The sequence below is a fragment of the Salmo salar genome, chromosome 29 (assembly GCF_965601325.2).
Source record: "Salmo salar chromosome 29, fSalSal1, whole genome shotgun sequence".
Taxonomy (NCBI): Eukaryota; Metazoa; Chordata; class Actinopteri; order Salmoniformes; family Salmonidae; genus Salmo; species Salmo salar.
Window position 1 is genome coordinate 21066609 of NC_138319.1, and position 19901 is coordinate 21086509.

A 19901-nucleotide genomic window follows, 5' to 3' on the forward strand; every position below is an offset into this window, starting at 1 on the left:
TCAGATGTACATGTGGCTGTCTTCTCACTGTTGCCATGGTTTATTGAATGCCAGGATTCTCATAACAAACATTTCTCAAACTTAAGAAACAACAACCCTTTTAGATATTCATACTTTACAGTATTTTTTACAATAGCAACCATATTTTGATAGTTTTACATTTTATTCTGTTAATGACAAAGGGAACCGTGCATATTGTGGTTATGATCTAATGTCAGTGTAAAGCACTAATATTAAATCATATTAAATACATCAACAACTTTAGGGCACCACGGCTGTATTTCGCTGTTCTCTGGAACCAGTTTTGGAATTCACTGTAAATTAGACCTTTGTCCTGATTTTCCCTTCATACAACAACAAGAAAACATTTTCATAAATGTTACCCCAAAGACCTAAATGAATTGGAACATTAGATATTAGTATGACTGTATGTACAGGTAACTGCCAAAATAAAGGAAACACCAACATTTAGTGTCTTTGCTCCCGAGTGGCGCAGTGGTCTAAGGCACTGCATCTCACTGCAGTCCCTGGTTCTAATCCAGGCTGCATCACATCTGACTGTGATTGGGTGTCCCATAGGGCGGCGCACAATTGGCCAAATGTCGTCCGGGTTTGGCCGGGGTAGGCTGTTATTGTAAATAAGAATTTGTTCTTAACTGGCTTGCCTGGTTAAATAAAGGTTAAATTAAAATAAATAAAAAATAGGGCGTTGGGCCACCACAAGCCAGAAAAACTTCAATGAACCTTGGGATAGATTCTACAGCTGTCTGGAACTCTGTTGGAGGGATATGACAACATTCTTCTATGAGAAATTAAATAATTTGGTGTTTTGTTGATGGTGGTGGAAAACGCTGTCTCAAAAGAGAGAGTGCTATGTGCCAGAGTCTCCCATAAGTGTTCAATTGGGTTGAGATCTAGTGACTGAGACGGCCATGGCATATGGCTTATGTCGTTTTCATGCTCATCAAAGCATTCGGTGACCACTCGTGCCCTTTGAAATAGGGGCATTGTCATCCTATGGGGGTATAGTCATGTTAGCCAAAATAATGGCCTGCCCATTATCATTATGCATGATCCTAAGCATGATGGGATGTTAACTGCTTAATTTATTCTGGAACCACACTTGTGTGGAAGCACCTGCTTTCAATACACTTTCTATCCCTCATTTACTCAAGTGTTTCCATTATTTTGGCAGTTACATGTATATACCGTATATGAGTAGTATAATGGTAATAATGGTCATGGCAGACCAATAAAAGTGAAATATAAGGCTAAAGAAACACGAGGGTTGATGCAGAACAGCAGTAGGCTACCAGATTTAGAGTCATAGATTAATAAGAGTTTATCTGAACAATATGTAGGTGAGTAAACCAATAGAACATTGAATATAAACCAAAACTTGTGAGGTTCAGAGCAGACCAAAAGTAACTAGGTCCACTGTAGCTGAAATCTACAGCTTGTGATAGTGATGACACTGACAACATGTAATTACTGTACACGATAGATGTATTATGCCACATAAACAATGTTAATGCATTTTTTGCATTAATATACACATTTTATGAAACACAGTTAAAGACTTCACACAAACCACTAGGAGGCTTGTAGAGCCTTTATTTTAGAAGATTATGATTCTTACCTGTTGTTGATCACCCCTTGGATATTTGGTGGAAAAGATCTCAACTGAGAATGAAATAGACAAATACAAAGACCAATATCAATGGATTTGCCAGTTTTATGCGGTAAGACAGTTATTAGGTTGTATAATGATTATCTTTGCCCTCCTCAGCAGACTGCCTCTATATGCTTACCTTCAGGATGTCCGGTGCCTTGTGTCTCCCCTGGTCTGTCTCCCCTGGTCTCCATCACTCTTTATAGAGAGAGTTGCTCAGCCCTATATGGAGATGGTTCATGTCATTACATAAATTAGACTGATTATTTCAAAAGATCTGTATTTGGGGCTAGAGGTGTATACCTCTTTGACCTATCAGGCTCGTTATAACAACAGGCTATTCCAGGGCGGACAGAGGAGGGGAGAAATTGGCTGCATTGAAAGCCCACTTGATCAAAGGGCAGTCTCAGGCACTGTAGTCATCTAAAAATGACCAGCATGTATGTTTGACCAATGGGAATACATCAAATTATGTATTTATGTGCAATGACACAAAGTAAGTTATCTCCAAAAACAGTTTAGTAATATATGTCTTTTTTTTTTAAAGATTTACACTCCCCCTGTCCTTCCCCCCTGTCCCCCCATTCGTTGCTCTTTGTGATGACTTGTGGATTTTAGTCTTGCTACTCCTACAACATTGCGTTGGGTAAATGAGATGACATGAGAAAGTGTTGTTGCAGTGTGTAAATTAATTGCATGATAGAGTTCTTATGATGTAGACAAGTGCAGCTGTCCTTTGTTCACCAAGACAAGGTCACTCTCACATCTATTGTCACCAAGAGTAACAGCTATTGTAAGTATAACACTAGACCTCGACTTGTTGACGTGGCATTGTTTCCTTCCCTTTGTCATTGAGGACAAAAATAACCCTGTGAAATTGTTCTTTGAGTGTACAGTATATGAAGTGCACATAAGTAAATTAATTAAAGCCATACATTGAGTAATACATGTCACTTTCTTCAAGAAACTCATGCTAGAGGGACTCAATCTATGTTAGGAATATTAATGTTTTAAAATTAAATGTTAAGAAAAAACACTTACGTTATAAATGTTAGGATGTCACTTCTACCTTTTTTGTTATAATAACCTGTGTAAGGTGCTGGCTAATCAGATCAGAAAAGCCTGGGTAGAATACTATATAAGGTGCTGACCCAAGGGCATCAGGTCTTTGATTTGTAGTAACACACTGTAAAAGGTCAAGATAGCTGTCAATGTGTGAGTGTGAAGCTGTCTACAAGCTGTCTACAAGGTGACAATATAGTGGTTGTCATCGCCAGAGAGAGTTCCCCTCCTTAGACAGAGAGGAGCACCTTTGACTCCTACAGCTTTCACACCTTAAGCATTCAGCCTCAATGTTTCCTAATTAGCTTCCACATGCTACTCCTCAATGATACTGTCAGGTGTCCAATTCCCAGCTGTCGAGAAATGAATTCCTGTCACTACAGGAGCAAATGCATACTGATCATGAAAAAACTGTGTGACCTTTTACCCTAAAACAATATCAGTAGATGGCTAAAAACAAATCTCGATGATGGATTTTAAAAGAAGCAACGTTTTGTAAGCCAATACTTTCACTGCCACGTTATTCTTTCCCTTGAGGATAATGTACAGTGGGGTCCGCTATTACTGACACCCCAAAAGATTCTTATGAATAAAGTAGTCAAAAGTTTTGTATTTGGTCCCATATTCCTAGCACGCAATGACTACATGACGCTTGTGACACAAACCTGTTGGAAGCATTCGGAGTTCGTTTTGGTTGTGTTTCAGATTATTATGTGCCCAATAGAAATGAATGGTTAATAATGTATTATGTCATTTTGGAGTCACTTTTATTATAAATAAGAATAAAATGTGTTTCTAAATACTTGTGTATTAATGTGGAAGCTACCATGATTACCGATAATCCTGAATGAATCGGGAATAATGATGAGTGAGGAAGTTACAGAGGGTCAAAGATCATACCCCCAAGACATGCTAACCTCTCACCACTCCCAATAACAGGGGAGGTTAGCATGTTTTGGGGGGTATGATCTTTGACCTTCTGTAACTTTATCACGATTCATTTAGGATTATTGGTGATCATGGTAGCTTCCACATTAAAATAAAAGTGTTTAGAAACATATTTTATTCTTATTTATAATAAAAGTGACTCCAAAATGGTTTATCCGTAATCATGGTATAAATGATCCGTAATCATGGTATAAATGATCCGTAATCATGGTATAAATGATCCGTAATCATGGTATAAATGATCCGTAATCATGGTATAAATGATCCGTAATCATGGTATAAATGATCCGTAATCATGGTATAAATGATCCGTAATCAGGATAGAATCATTTTAGTACAAAATAATATCATTTCCAAATTTTTATTGAGCATACAATACCGCTCAGTATTTGAATTAGACATTTTATACAGTCATTAACACTCATCTTTATCAAGGGTGTCAATCATTTTGGACCCCGCTGTACATCCACCCCACCCATCAGCCAATATATTTCAAGCCTCTAAAATCTGCCATGATCCACAACATATTGACATAGTATTTGTATTCACTTGTGTTTTGCATTAGTGCCTCTATTGCCCAATGCTCTAGTATTTCACTTTTTAAAAACCTGTTTTACATTGCACTGTTTGATTTGACCCTCAAATGTTCTACTCCCCTCATAAAGCTCCGTACTTGGTCTCATTACTTGAACAGTCTATTCTAGGCTCAACCTCTCTTTTTACGCCTCATACTCAGCTGTCCAGTCTGCTTGTGTTATAAGAACTGCCTGTCAGACAGAAGGAATGATGGCTGGACACCTTACCACTGCTCTGCTGTTGAAACGTGTAACCTGACCCTCCTTTGTATTTCAAAGACTGCCCTATAATTAGGACGCCCATGCGTCTGTTGTGACTCAAAGGTCATTGAGAACGCGCCTCACTTCTCAGTGTTGTCTTTGTCCTTGCTTTGCCTTTCACACTCTGATGCTATTAGGCTTGTGTTATTCACACACTGTAGATACGTTAACATAAAACTGTCATTGAAATGTGTTGGACTCAATGTAACTAACTGATTGCTGGTTTTATCATTATTTAGCAAGTTGAGCTTAAACGGGCAGTCTGCAGTTGCTATATCATTTTTGGAGTTATACATTCAATATATGTACCCATTGATTCTTGAAGATTATAACTTTGAAATGCCTCATAAGCTTAGCTCAACTGTCGTACCCCATCAGTATCCAAAATATAAGCTTGTTTTACTCCAATGTTTGTAAACAAAGTAAATATAAACAAAATTGTATAGCCTCAAAACATGGTTAAAGCCATCATTTTGATATCATGGATGGTCAGTCCTGGCATCCATAGCTCTAGCTATGAATTTGGGAGTAGTTACATTTCTCCAGCTCCATCCCTTTAGATTTTTACTGAAACAGGGGCGGGGACAAGCTTTGCTATTGTCTCAACTGCTGATTGCTGCTTTAAAGTGAAGGTTGCAAGAAAGGTTGTTTTTTTTCCACCTGAATGTATGTTTTATCCCAATAAAAAGGTGCACATCTCTGTACAGCAAAGTAGCTAGCTACGTTTGTTCATTACTGGGCACATGTTTTACTCTGTCATGCTGATATCCACAGATACTGGACATTAGACAGTTAGACAGAATTTTGTCACACTATGTTAGTTTCGTGGGGAAACAAACATGCAATCTACTTTAAGAATCTTTTTATTTGTGGGGTAACGGAAAAATGTTTTTGATCTCCCTATGGAGTTACTGGCTGTTGGAAAGCGCCGCACTATGGCTTATTAGCAATTAACAGGATGACATAAGTGTTCTGTTTGGATGCAGACAGTTACTGTGTGGTATTTACCTTATTTGTATGTATCATCAATCTCTCCTCCATGTGACTCACTGATGCAGGTCCAGCCTCTTGCATTGGGAGACCTTCTGTCAAGGACAGCAAGCATGACCACACACAAGAGAAATGGTATGAAGTGAACTGTCTTTGGTAGCATTAGATTATACACTATTATAGTGTCTATTGTTTTGTTTTATTTACTTCTAATTAGATTTGTTATGTCTTTAATTTCCATCTTTTGATACAGATGTGTTGGTTAACAAGTTACCTTTTTTGCTTGTGTCACGCTTCAGCAGCAAGCATAATTGCCCGTTTTATTTTCATATAATGTTGCAAGCTAGTTTCGATTTTTTTGTTGTTGTTGTTGAATTTACCAGAACGCCAGATATTTATTGAATTAGCATCGGGACAAAGGCTGACTTTTAAACCAGTAGACCTGTATGATTCCCTTTGCTTTTTCCTCCATTTGATCTTACATTTGATCTTTCTTCTCTTTCAGCTGATTCCTTTACCTTTTAAGTTCCTTCTTCCCTCAACATCTGCACATCAGCCCCAACCAGGAGGCTCCAACCAAAAAATTATAAAAAATGTGGGCCCAGTGTACACTTGTAGATCACTTCAATGTAGTCTCAGGATAGTGTTTTCTTTCCACAGGGACCACAGAAGCATCTGAGCAGGATAATATAACAGATGATGTATTGTTATTCTGAAAGGTATATTTTACCTCACTTGAAAAATATTAAGAAGGAATACAATCTGATACTTTTAATATAACACTACTACTCACAACACTTGTAGGGCCAATTCACTATTCCAGGTCATTCTTGGAGTTGCCCCAACCTCCAGTCAAAAACAGATTCTGCACACAGCTCTTTACTGTGTAGAACTTTTGCATTGTGTAGAATTTTGGATTGTATGGACTTCGTGTTACATGCTTTATTTGATATAGAAAAACATTTAGTCTCTAGTGTAGCATTAGTGCACCTCTTGTTCTGAATGTACACTGCTTTCACTATATTATTATTATTATTATTGAGTTCTCTAACTGGTTAACATTACTCAAATTGATTTCAACAGAATATTGTCATAGAATAATGTTGTCATATGTATTCAAGGCTGTAAACAAGACACTGTTTGAATACAGTGGTCTAAAATGTAAGTACACTTCGGATGATGCAGATATGGATGCTAAATTGTAATGACACAAAAAGGGTTACTGTTCAAGACAATGTATAGATACGGTCACATCTTTACCATTGTTGATGGCAAGAATAGGAATTTTCCCTCCCTCGTATTCATAGTGTCATCTTTGTTTTGTATATAAAATTGGTAAATAACCCAATTAAATTTGAGACATACTGTAAATATTACTCACAATTTTATCAAAACGTAAGCGAGGTGTTAAATGTTTGTCTTTTACTATGATACCATTTGACGTATGTTATCTGTATTTTTTTATAAAAATCAGTGTTTTTTTATATAATTATGTTAAATAATAGTGCATTTTATTCTTCCAAAATGTCTAGAAATCTTATTCATAATGGCATCAACACCAACCTTGATATCTATACCAGACATGAAAAACCTTTGGCACTAAAGGTAACATATTACAAGCAATACACAGAGATGCAATTTAAATGTACTTTATTATTTATTCTGCTCAGTAACATGGAGAAAAACTAAAGCAATAAAGTCAGGAGATTTTCTGAAAAATCCATCTGAGAGCTTCTCTTTATTGTGTCCTTTCTGTGACAGAAGATGGATAAAGGTTGCGAAAATTAACTACTGTATATTCCGAGAATTTTTTTATTATATACTATGGATTTTCACATTTTAATGGGGCAACTCCATTCAGTGTTTATTCCGAATTATACAATGGGTGGGTCTAATCCTGAATGCTGATTGGTAAAAACCGCATTCCAACCAGTGTCTATTCCACAAGTTACCACTGGCTAAATCTATGATGTTAAAATGCCTATTTACTCTGTTCCATCTGACTGCGCAATTTACTGTCTCATCAGACCAGCCAGGCAATTTATAAACTTAATCTCCACTAAAGGCATCTAGACATTATCTCATTTCTTTTAGACTAACATTTAGTTGACAACAGCGGAGATTTGTATAAACCTTCCTGTCTGTCTCTCCGACATTTGCAACATTGTTTCAATATTCAAATTCGATCTCCAAGCTGTCCCAAAGTAAAGAATGTGTCCAGATGAGACAGACAGGCAGGCAGCTTTTCTCAAGCCTGTCGAAATCATGAATCAGCATAATTTTCATGAATATACAGTTGAAGTCGGAAGTTTATATACAAGTTTATATACAAATATACAGTCATTAAAACTCGTTTTTCCAGAACTCCACACATTTTTTGTTTACAAACTATAGTTTTAGAAAATTGGTTTAGGACAAAAACAATTTTTTACAGAGAGATTATTTCACTTATAATTCACTGTATCACAATTCCAGTGGGTCAGAAGTTTACATACACTAAATTGACTGTGCCTTTAAACAGCTTGAAAAATTCCAGAAAATTATGTCATGGCTTTAGAAGCTTCTGATTGGCTAATTGACATCATTTGAGTCAATTGGAGGTGTACCTGTGGATGTATTTCAAGGCCTACCTTCAAACTCAGTGCCTCTTTGCTTGACATTATGGGAAAATCAAAAGAAATCAGCCAAGACCTCAGAAAAACAATTGTAGACCTCCACAAGTCTGGTTCATCCTTGGGAGCAATTTCCAAACGCCTGAAGGTACCACCTTGATCTGTACAAACAATAGTACGCAAGTATAAACACCATGGGGCCATGCAGCCGTCATACCGCTCAGGAAGGAGACGCGTTCTGTCTCCTAGAGATGAACGTACTTTGGTGCAAAAAGTGCAAATCAATCCCAGAACAACAGCAAAGGACCTTGTGAAGATGCTGGAGGAAACAGGTACAAAAGTATATATATCCACAGTAAAACGAGTCCTATATCGACATAACCTGAAAGGCCGCTCAGCAAGGAAGAAGTCACTACTCCAAAACCGCCATAAAAAAGCCAGACTACGGTTTGCAACTGCACATGGGGACAAAGATCGTACTTTTTGGAGAAATGTCCTCTGGTCTGATGAAACAAAAATAGAACTGTTTGGCCATAATGACCATCGTTATTTTTGGAGGAAAAAGGGGGAGGCTTGTAAGCCGAAGAACACCATCCCAACCGTCAAGCACGGGGGTGGCAGCATCATGTTGTGGGGGTGCTTTGCTGCAGGAGGGACTGGTGCCCTTCACAAAATGGATGGCTTCATGAGGAAGGAAAATTATGTGGATATATTGAAGCAACATCTCAAGACATCAGTCAGGAAGTTAAAGTTTGGTCGCAAATGGGTCTTCCAAATGGACAATGACCCCAAGCATACTTCCAAAGTTGTGACAAAATGGCTTAAGGACAACAAAGTCAAGGTATTGGAATGGCCATCACAAAGCCCTGACCTCAATCCTATAGAAAATGTGTGGCAGAACTGAAAAAGCATGTGCGAGCAAGGAGGCCTACAAACCTGACTCAGTTACACCAGCTCTGTCAGGAGGAACTTATTGTTGGAAACTTGTGGAAAGCTACCCGAAACGTTTGACCCAAGTTAAACAATTTAAAGGCAGTGCTATCAAATACTAATTGAGTGTATGTAAACTTCTGAACCACTGGGAATGTGATGAAAGAAATAAAAGCTGAAATAAATAATTCTCTCTACTATTATTCTGACATTTCACATTCTTAAAATAAAGTGGTGATCCTAACTGATCTAAGATAGGGAATTTTTACTAGGATTAAATGTCAGGAATTGTGAAAAACTGAGTTTAAATGTATTTGGCTAAGGTGTATGTAAACTTCTGACTCCAACTGTATACAAAGAACTATCAAAATGCAGCTAGTTTGCAGTCTTTCCAGCTTCAGTTTAAAGTGATTTTGTTAACCTTTTTGTTGGCTAGCTCTCGTACAACAGTGTCCTGACAAAAGAGCATATTTTCTATTCCAGATGAAATCGCGCATCATTAGCTCAATGTCGCTAGAAAACTGCTAAAAAAAATGCAAATGCAACTCCTCAGTTGTTGTTCTGGCTGCACTGTTTGACGTGACTGTAAATTAGCTGTTGTTGGCTAGCTAGCAAGCAAGGTGTTGTTGCCAGCCAGTATGGCAATAGAACATTTAGAATAAACAACTGGGTCGCGTCCATATGTGCAGAACAAGACAGGATGGTTTGGGTAGCAACCCTAGATTTGTGTCGGGATTTTATCTTGTGGAAGGATGAAATTGTATGAATAAATTCATCAAAATAACTTTTTTTATGAAAATATGTCTATCGTTATTTGAATATGTTGATAACCCGATGTATAAAAGCCATAATGTCCTCAAAGCCGGTGTTTGGAGGATATATTGGCACGGTTTGCCGGCACGAGATGAAAACAATCATCTCTGCATGTCTGTCAGACATATCAGTGTGGATGACGGATCACCAGCTCAAGCTGAACCTCGGCAAGACGGAGCTGCTCTTCCTCCCAGGGAAGGACTGCCCGTTCCATGATCTCGCCATCACGGTTGACAACTCCCTTGTGTCCTCCTCCCAGAGTGCTAAGAACCTTGGCGTGATCCTGGACAACACCCTGTTGTTCTCCACTAACATCAAGGCGGTGACCCGATCCTGTAGGTTCATGCTCTACAACATTCGCAGAGTACGACCCTGCCTCACACAGGAAGCGGCGCAGGTCCTAATCCAGGCACTTGTCATCTCCCGTCTGGATTACTGCAACTCGCTGTTGGCTGGGCTCCCTGCCTGTGCCATTAAACCCCTACAACTCATCCAGAACGCCGCAGCCCGTCTGGTGTTCAACCTTCCCAAGTTCTCTCACGTCACCCCGCTCCTCCGCTCTCTCCACTGGCTTCCAGTTGAAGCTCGCATCCGCTACAAGACCATGGTGATTGCCTACGGAGCTGTGAAGGGAACGGCACCTCCATACCTTCAGGCTCTGATCAGGCCCTACACCCAAACAAGGGCACTGCGTTCATCCACCACTGGCCTGCTGGCCCCCCTACCTCTGAGGAAGCACAGTTCCCGCTCAGCCCAGTCAAAACTGTTCGCTGCTCTGGCACCCCAATGGTGGAACAAGCTCCCTCACGACGCCAGGACAGCGGAGTCAATCACCACCTTCCGGAGACACCTGAAACCCCACCTCTTTAAGGAATACCTAGGATAGGATAAAGTAATCCTTCTAACCCCCCCCCCCCCCCCCCCCCCCTTAAAAGATTTAGATGCACTATTGTAAAGTGGTTGTTCCACTGGATATCATAAGGTGAATGCACCATTTTGTAAGTCGCTCTGGATAAGAGCGTCTCCTAAATGACTTAAATGTAAAACACCCGTGCCAATATCCACCAATCCCCGGCTTTGAGGGCATTATCACTTAAATGGGAAATTACCCTGTGTCTGTGACATCCTAAGTTGTAGTGCTTCTCTTATCAAACTAATGAACAGGTATAAGTCTACACTTTGATTTAGTGTCCTTTTTTTTATTTACTAGGCAAGTCAGTTAAGAACAAATTCTTATTTTCAACGACAGCCTAGGAACAGTGGGTTAACTGCCTTGTTCAGGGGCAGAATGACAGGTTTGTACCTTTCAGCTCGGGGATTTGATCTTGCAACCTTCCGGTTACGAGTCCAACACTCCAACCACTACGCTACCTGCCGCCCCACATTACACACTACCTTCTTATGAAACTACCATGTATATACATTTCATTTAAAGTGGGATCTTTTTTACAGAGGAAATGTATCCTTGTATAGTTTTAGAACACAATAGATGCTAGCAAGTTAATTAATATAAATGTACTGTATATATTCAATTATTAACAATATTATGGCTGTTGGATATCAAATTCCTTAAAAGTTTTCAATGATCAGCTATAAATTAAATGGGGGAATCTACCATTTATAATTAATAGAAAATTTAAACAGCAACTTCACTGACCTTGGAACCAGCATCACGACTATTAGCTCTCATCTTGTTGACCTGAGACAGCGATATCAGCCCTCTGCTCTGCCTCATCCAGTTCATGCTGAATCTTGCAGAACTTGCCCGAATTGGCTTGTTTCTCATGTGAAAAAAATATTGATGTATTTTTTACCCTTCAAATCAAGGGAACCATTGAGTTATATGATGGAAGGTTTTCTAATCAATCTTTGATTTAACAGAGATATCAGCAGGCAGGTAATTACTTACGTAGATCTTCCAGGCTGTGTAACACTCACCATGTCATCAATTTTATACAACTATGGCAGGTTCTGGGGGTGGCAGTCAATCTCCTTCACAGTAACAGCCTAAAACAAGAGTAAATTAAGTTTCCAAAGTTAATGTTGGCTCTGGCTGGAGCAGCCTACTATTTTAATTTATTCAACCAATTAATCACTGTTTTGTTTCAAATACAGAGGTTTTTTATTCAATATCAGTAAGGGAAAGGTGCATAATTCATTATATCGAGTTGTACATATTGTTCCCCATTGTCTATCCATGTGAAAACCTTTAATTAAAATATTTACCATCCCAAACTCAGTGTCAACAGTGACTTTATTCAAATTTTTTCCTGGTGATTGAGGCCTTGACGTACTTAGCACATAGCTCTCCTTCTTTATGTCAAATGCTCGAGTCTGGGCTTCCATACGCTCCTTGTCTGATTTACACAGAAAGGAAGCTGCCACCCCTAACTGAACGTGCCCCCCATCTTGAAACAGGAACACTGAATATCTACACATACATCTACAATTTCATTTAAAATATCACCTTCTGACGTGAGTAAACCTGAAAATTGTCTGTAGAACCTACAGTGAAAACAGGGTTTCAACGACACTTTTAAAATACTATTTATCCCGTGCAGTCTGAAAGATAAGCAGTCTGATGTTCCATTCGTTTTGTTTCACATTGAATGCATTGTTTGTTTAGTACATTCATCAAATAAGTTACTTTTTAATTCATGGGGATTGTACATTCATTCTTAGAATCACTAAGTTATAGTTAATACTAAATAAGCAAATTAAATGTTCTTAACTTCAGATTTATATCAGTTGTATTCTCACAGATGCTTCCATGGTTTGTTTTGTGGTAACACATTAGGGTGTACAGTCGTGGCCAAAAGTTTTGAGAATGACACAAATATAAATTTTCACAAAGTCTGCTGCCTCAGTTTGTATGATGGCAATTTGCATATACTCCAGAATGTTATGAAGAGTGATCAGGCAGGGCTGAAACGCAGTGGAAATGTTTTTGGGGGGATTCGGTTTATTTGCATGGCAAAGAGGGACTTTGCAATTAATTGCTGACATCATGTCAGTGATTATCTCGTTAACACAGGTGTGAGTGTTGACGAGGACAAGGCTGGAGATCGCTCCGTCATGCTGATTGAATTCGAATAACAGACTGGAAGCTTCAAAAGGAGGGTGGTGCTTGGAATCATTGTTCTTCCTCTGTCAACCATTGTTACCTGCAAGGAAACACGTGCCGTCATCATTGCTTTGCACAAAAAGGGCTTCACAGGCAAGGATATTGCTGCCAGTAAGACTGCACCTAAATCAACCATTTATCAGATCATCAAGAACTTCAAGGAGAGCGGTTCAATTGTTGTGAAAAAGGCTTCAGGGCACCTAAGAAAGTCCAGCAAGAGCCAGGACCGTCTCCTACAGTTGATTCAGCTGCGGGATCGGGGCACCACCAGTACAGAGCTTGCTCAGGAACGGCAGCAGGCAGGTGTGAGTGCATCTGCACCCACAGTGAGGCGAAGACTTTTGGAGGATGACCTGGTGTCAAGAAGGGCAGCAAAGAAGCCACTTCTCTCCACGAAAAACATCAGGGAGAGACTGATATTCTACAAAAGGTACAGGGATTGGACTGCTGAGGACTGGGGTGAAGTCATTTTCCCTGATGAATCCCCTTTCCGATTGTTTGGGGCATCCGGAAAAAAGCTTGTCCGGAGAAGACAATGTGAGTGCTACCATCAGTCCTGTGTCCTGTGTCATGCCAACAGTAAGCATTACCCTATTGGCTAGGATTCTCAATTGGTGTTCTGAATAACAACTTGGTTCCAAGCTAGAGAGACTGCAATCTCCAATGCTCAACACATGTCCTCACAATACTTTCCAACCTGGACTCAGGTAGATGTAACATAGTAAACGAAAATCCGGGACACTCAAATTAGTATGATATGTTAAGTTTGGTATGGTATGTATTCATTTGTGCATATCCATCATCCATTACATATGATATGTTGTGAATTACAATACGTATATGTTACGAATTACAATTTGTTGTGCTAACGTTACCTAGGTGGCTAACGTTAGCTAGTGGGCTAACAATAGTAAGTTCCCAGGATGTCACTGAGGACCAGGTCAGCATTCTCTGGGTGTACCTTTTTATAGTTCCCGGTTTGTTCCAGGGACTTTTTTAAGACGTTCTTCGAACGTTATCATAGTCTCCTGAAGGTCCGCTGAACATTCTTGGGATGTTGTATCATGGTCCCCTAGAGGTTTTGCCTAGTTCCAGGTTTGTCCCGGTTTGTCCCGGGGACGTCCCCGAGGACGTTTTTAATGCGTGCTTGGGACGTTGTTTCATGGTCCCCTGAACGTTTTTGGGACGTTGTGTCATGATCCCCCTGGAAGTTTTGTCTAGTTCCCGGTTTGTCTTGTTGACGTCCCCGAGAAAGTTTTTAGGACGTTCTTGGCAAGTTGTGTTATGGTCCCCTGAACGTTCTTGGGACATTATGTCATGGTCTACTGAAGGTCTTTGTCACATGATGGTCCCAGGTGTCCCAAATGACTATAAGTAATGAAATGGTATGGGGGGTTTAAGGTAAGTGGTATGCTGTTCAGCTAAAGTAGTGTAAAAAATCATTAATCGATGACAATATGATTACATTTGACATGATCACTTATCACTTAAGGGTGGCAGGTAGCTTAGCAGTTAGAGCATTGGGCCAGTAACCGAAAAGTTTCTGGTTTGTATACCCGAGCTAACAAGGTGAAAAATGTGTTGATGTGCCTTTGAGGGGTAAAACCCTTATTTGCTCCAAGGCCGCTGTACTTCTTTGGCTGACCCTGTAAAATTCAGTATAAAAACAAACAGCAGCGTAGCAGGTCTTCACACAAACCGGTGCCCCCGGCACCTACTACCATACCCCATTCAAAGGAACTTAAAGCATTTGTCCTGCCAATTCACCCTCTGAATGGCACACATACGCAATCCATTTCTCAAGGCTTAAACTCCTTCTTTAACCTGTCTCTACACATCTACACTGATTTGAAGTGGATTTAACAAGTGATATCAATAAAGGATCATAGCTTTCACCTGGATTCACCTGGTCAGTCTATGTAATGGAAAGAGCAGGTGTCCTTAATTTTTTTGTAACATTAGTTTTTCTATGATTTAAAGCTATAGTGGTCTTAGTTTCTATGATAACGTGAGGCAGTTGTACAACATTTTATTAAAGTACAAATACGTCATATTCTTTTAAATCAAGGGATATATTTCAGCGTTGGGGAGGGGTAGGTGAACCAAATTCAAATTTTGGTAGTTTTTTCTGTGGTGTAGCTAACTACTGGAACTACACACTACTTTTGGGTGAAAAAAAAGAGAAAAGAATATAAGGGAAATGGGAGATCATTTCCTTTAATATTCAGCATCAGACTTGCCTAATTCTCACTTCAAACATAGTTGTTGTGCTTAATAGGCTAAGTTACACATTCTGTTAACACCTGACCCAGAGTGATCTGATCTTGCAATTTGTAGTCTATGACATTACAGATTTAGATATGAGGATTTTTCCCAAAGTAGCTTGGATGTAATGAACTACTTTTCAAAGTAGCTTTAGTTCAGTAAAAAAAAAAATCTTAACGGTAGCTTTAGTGTAGCTTAACTTCTAATGTAAAGTAATTGGTGGTTTGGTAAACTATGATTTTGGAGTAGCTTCCCGAAAACTTATATTTTATTAGTTGAAATGACTGTACATTTTACAGACTGTGGCTTTAAGAACAGGTGCAGTTTCACTTGAATATCCAATTACAATGGGTTGTATTCATTTTCAAATCAAATCAAATTTTATTAGTCACATGCGCCAAATACAACAGGTGTAGACCTTACAGTGAAATGCTTACTAACCAACAAAGCAGTTTAAAAAAATACAGATAAGAATAAGAGATAAATGTAACAAGTAACTAAAGAGCAGCAGTAAAATAACAATAGCGAGACTATATACAGAGGGGTACCGATACAGAGTCAATGTGCAGGGACAACGGTTAGTTGAGGTAGTATGTACATGAAGGTAGAGTTATTAAAGTAACTATGCATAGATGGCAACAGAGAGTAGCAGTGTTTTAAAGAGGTGGGGGGGGGCAATGCAAATAGACTAGATGTTCAGGAGTCTTATGACTTGGGGGTAGAAGCTGTTTAGAAGCCTCTTGGACCTAGACTTGGCGCTCAGGTATCGCTTGCCGTGCGGTAGCAGAGAGAACAGTCTATGACTAGGGTGGCTGGACACTTTTAAAATGTTTAGGGCCTTCCTCTGACACTGCCTAGTATAGAGGTCCTGGATGGCAGGAATCATGGCCCCAGTGATGTACTGGGCTGTTCCCACTACCCTCTGGAGTGCCTTGCGGTTGGAGGCAGAGCAGTTGCCATACCAGGCAGTGATGCAACCAGTCAGGATGCTCTCGATGGTGCAGCTGTAGAATCTTTTGAGGATCTGAGGACCCATGCCAAATCTTCGAAGTCTCCTGAGGGGGAATAGGTTTTGTCTTCATGACTGTCTTGGTGTGCTTGGACCATGTTAGTTTGTTGGTGATGTGGACACTAAGGAACTTGAAGTTCTCAACCTGCTCCACTACAGTCCCGTCGATGAGAATGGGGACGTGCTCGGTTCTCTTTTTCCTGTAGTCCGCAATCATCTCCTTTGTCTTGATTATGTTGAAGGAGAGGTTGTTGTCCTGGCACCACACTGCCAGGTCTCTGACCTCCTCCCTATAGGCTGTCTCATCGTTGTCGGTAATCAGGCCTACCACTTGTGTCATCTGCAAATTTAATGATCGTGTTGGAGTCGTGCCTGGACGAGCAGTCATGAGTGAACAGGGAGTACATGAGGGGACTGAGCACGCACCACTGAGGGGCCCCTGTGTTGAGGATCAGTGTGGCGGATGTGTTGTTACCTAACCTTACCACCTGGGGGCGGCCCATCAGGAAGTCCAGGATCTAGTTGCAGAGGGAGGTGTTTAGTCCCAGGGTCCCTAGCTTATTGATGAGCTTTGAGGGCACTATGGTGTTGAACGCTGAGCTGTAGTCAATGAATAGCATTCTCACATAGGTGTTCCTTTTGTCCAGGTGGGAAAGTGCAGTGTGGAGTGCAATAGAGATTGCATCATCTGTGGATCTGTTGGGACGGTATGCAAATTGGAGTGGGTCTAGGGTTTCTGGGATGGTGGTGTTGATGTGAGCCATGACGAGCCTTTCGAAGCACATCATGGCTACAGACGTGAGTGCTACGGGTCGGTAGTCATTTAGGCAGGTTACCTTAGTGTTCTTCGGCACAGGCACTATGGTGGTCTGCTTAAAACATGTTGGTATTACAGACTCAGACAGGGAGAGGTTGAAAATGTCAGTGAATACACTTGCCAGTTGGTCAGTGCGTGCTCGCAGTACACGTCCTGATAATCCGTCTGGCCCTGTAGCCTTGTGAATGTTGACCTGTTTAAAGGTCTTACTCACATCAGCTGCAGATAGCGTGATCACACAGTCTTCCAGAACAGCTGGTGGTCTCATGCATGTTTCACTGTTATTTGCCTCGAAGCGAGCATAGAAGTAGTTTAGCTCGTCTGGTAGGCTCGTGTCACTGGGCAGCTCTCATCTGTGCTTCCCTTTGTAGTCTGTAATGGTTTGCAAGCCCTGACACATCCGATGAGCATCAGAGCCGGTGTAGTACGATTCGATCTTAGTCCTGTATTAATGCTTTGCCTGTTTGATGGTTCGTCGGAGGGCATAGCGGGATTTCTTATAAGCTTCCAGATTAGAGTCCCACTCCTTGAAAGCGGCAGCTCTAACCTTTAGCTCAGTGCGGATGCTGCCTGTAATCTATGGCTTCTGGTTGGGGTATGTACGTACGGTCACTGTGGGGACAATGTCATCGATGCACTTATTAATGAAGCCAATGACTGATGTGGTGTACTCTTCAATGCCATCGGAGGAATCCCGGAACATATTCCAGTCTGTGCTAGCAAAACAGTCCTGTAGCTTAGCATCTGCTTCATCTGACCACTTTGTTATTGATCTAGTCACTGGTGCTTCCTGCTTTAATTATTTGCTTGTGAGCAGGAATCAGGAGGATAGAATTATGGTCAGATTTGCCAAATGGAGGGCGAGGGAGAGCTTTGTATGCCTCTCTGTGTGTGGAGTATAGGTGGACCAGAATTATTTTACCTCTGGTTGCACATTTAACATGCTGATAGAAATTTGGTAAAACGGATTTAAGTTTCCCTGCATTAAAGTCCCCGGCTGCTAGGAGCACCGCCTCTGGGTGAGCGTTTTCTTGTTTGCTTATGGCGGAATACAGCTCATTCAATGCTGTGTTAGTGCCAGCCTCTGACTGTGGTGGTATGTAAACAGCTACAAAGAATACAGATGAAAACTCTTTCGGTAGGTAGTGTGGTCTACAGCTTATCATGAGATACTCTACCTCAGGCAAGCAATAGCTCGAGACTTCCTTAGATATCGTGCACCAGCTGTTATTTACAAAAATGCATAGTCCGCCGTCGCTTGTCTTACCAGACGCTGCTGTTCTATCCTGCTGGTACATCGTACAACCAGCCTGCTGCATGTTGATATTGTCGTCGTTCAGCCACAACTCCGTGAAGCATAAGATGTTACAGTTTTTAATGTCCCGTTGGAAGTTTAGTCTTCTGCGTAACTCGTTGATTTTATTCTCAGAGGATTGCACGTTTGCTAGCAGGATGGAGGGAAGTGGGGGTTTATTCGATCGCCTACGAATTCTCAGAAGGCAGCCCGCCCTTCAGCCCCTCTTTCTCCGCCTCCTCTTCACGCAGATCACGAGGATCGGGGCCTGTTCCCGAGGAAGCAGTATATCCTTCGCGTCGGGCTCGTCACAGTCGTGAAAGGAAAAAAAGGATTCTGCTAATCCGTGGTGAGTAATCACAGTCCTGATGTCTAGAAGTTATTTTCGGTCATAAGAGACGGTAACGGCAACATTATGTACAAAATAAGTAAAAAAACAAGTTACAAACAACGCAAATAAACGAACAAAAGCACAATCGGTTGGGGCACGTAAAACGTTTGCCTTCTTCTCCGGCGCCATTTTAGCTCACACCCAATGTCCATGGGATAAATAGCTTGAGGAGTGTGTCAGTTGTAGCGTGGTTAACACCTAGACAGCATAAACATTCTGAATGAACTTGCAGTGTGTGCTTCCTTTACTGCATTGTGTGAAAATAGATTGAATTGGGGCCTTTCTCAAGAGTGTGTGCCTACACTCTACAACCTGGGTGTGGAAGTTTATGACTCTTACCTGTTGTTGGACACCTCTTGGATAGGTTTGGTGGAAAGGCTCTCTACTGAGAATGAAATAGACAAATACAAAGACCAATATCAGTCAACTGACCAGCTATGTATTTGCTGATTTGTGCAATCATAGTAGTTAGGTCCTTTAATTATTATCTTCCTTTGCATACTGCCTCTATGTGCTTACCTTCATGTGTTCGGTGACTTGTCTCGCTTCAGGCCTGTATCCATCTTTATAAAGAGTGTTGTTCAGCCCTACATAGAGAGCCCATAAACAATTGTGTCATTATTCCTTCCCTTTATCCTTGAGGACAAATATAAACCTGTGAAATTGTTATTGGATTCCTTCAACTGACCATGAGGCACTTCAATGTGCTTGAATGTGTGGGCCTCACCATCTGACATTGTAATAGCTGCAGCCTTCTCACACAAATAATTCCAGGCCACAAATGGAAGGGGGGACTCCATTTACCTCATGAGTTGTTAACAAAACTTTCACCCAGGTGCGTCATACCTGAGCTGGAAACAGAAGATAATGTTTATTTTACACATAATTAATTCAAAGATATCCAATTTTAATATCAGTGCTCCTTAAAAAAAAGGTTACATGATGTTTATATGCGTCCAACATGTCAGATACTGGTAACACTTTCAAAAACAATATGCTATTGAAGCCTTGGTGAATAGCCTTTTGTTTATTCCCCCTGCTATTTATTAGCATCCTCTGTGTAAAGTTTGCATCAACTCAGTCTTAGTACATTGCATACACAAAAACATGCGTAGCCCGTGTATTTCTCCATTAGACT

At 40.6% G+C, this 19901-nt stretch overlaps 1 protein-coding gene and 2 long non-coding RNA genes across 3 annotated transcripts in view; 1 reads left to right on the forward strand and 2 right to left on the reverse strand.

Moving 5' to 3' along the window:
• LOC106590239 (myosin-7) overlaps positions 1–1876 on the reverse strand; it is a 16397-nt gene extending 14521 nt beyond the window's left edge. Inside the window, exons 1-2 of the mRNA XM_045710575.2 lie at positions 1812–1876; positions 1640–1683 (exon numbers count right to left, since the gene is read on the reverse strand). The gene's annotated coding sequence lies outside the window, so the exon portion shown is untranslated. The remainder of the gene's footprint in view (positions 1–1639; positions 1684–1811) is intronic.
• The window catches only part of LOC123731529 (uncharacterized), a 12065-nt gene extending 4836 nt beyond the window's left edge, over positions 1–7229 (forward strand). The window contains exons 2-3 of the long non-coding RNA XR_006762687.2: positions 5577–5643; positions 6014–7229. This is a non-coding gene — a long non-coding RNA (uncharacterized LOC123731529). The remainder of the gene's footprint in view (positions 1–5576; positions 5644–6013) is intronic.
• LOC106590272 (uncharacterized) lies at positions 5392–19607 on the reverse strand. Its single transcript, XR_014383076.1, has 5 exons — positions 19283–19607; positions 19103–19148; positions 11802–11870; positions 11521–11644; positions 5392–5603 (listed from the first exon to the last, which is right to left on the reverse strand). It is a non-coding gene; the product is annotated as an uncharacterized LOC106590272 (long non-coding RNA).
• Between the last annotated feature and the right edge of the window lie 294 nt (positions 19608–19901).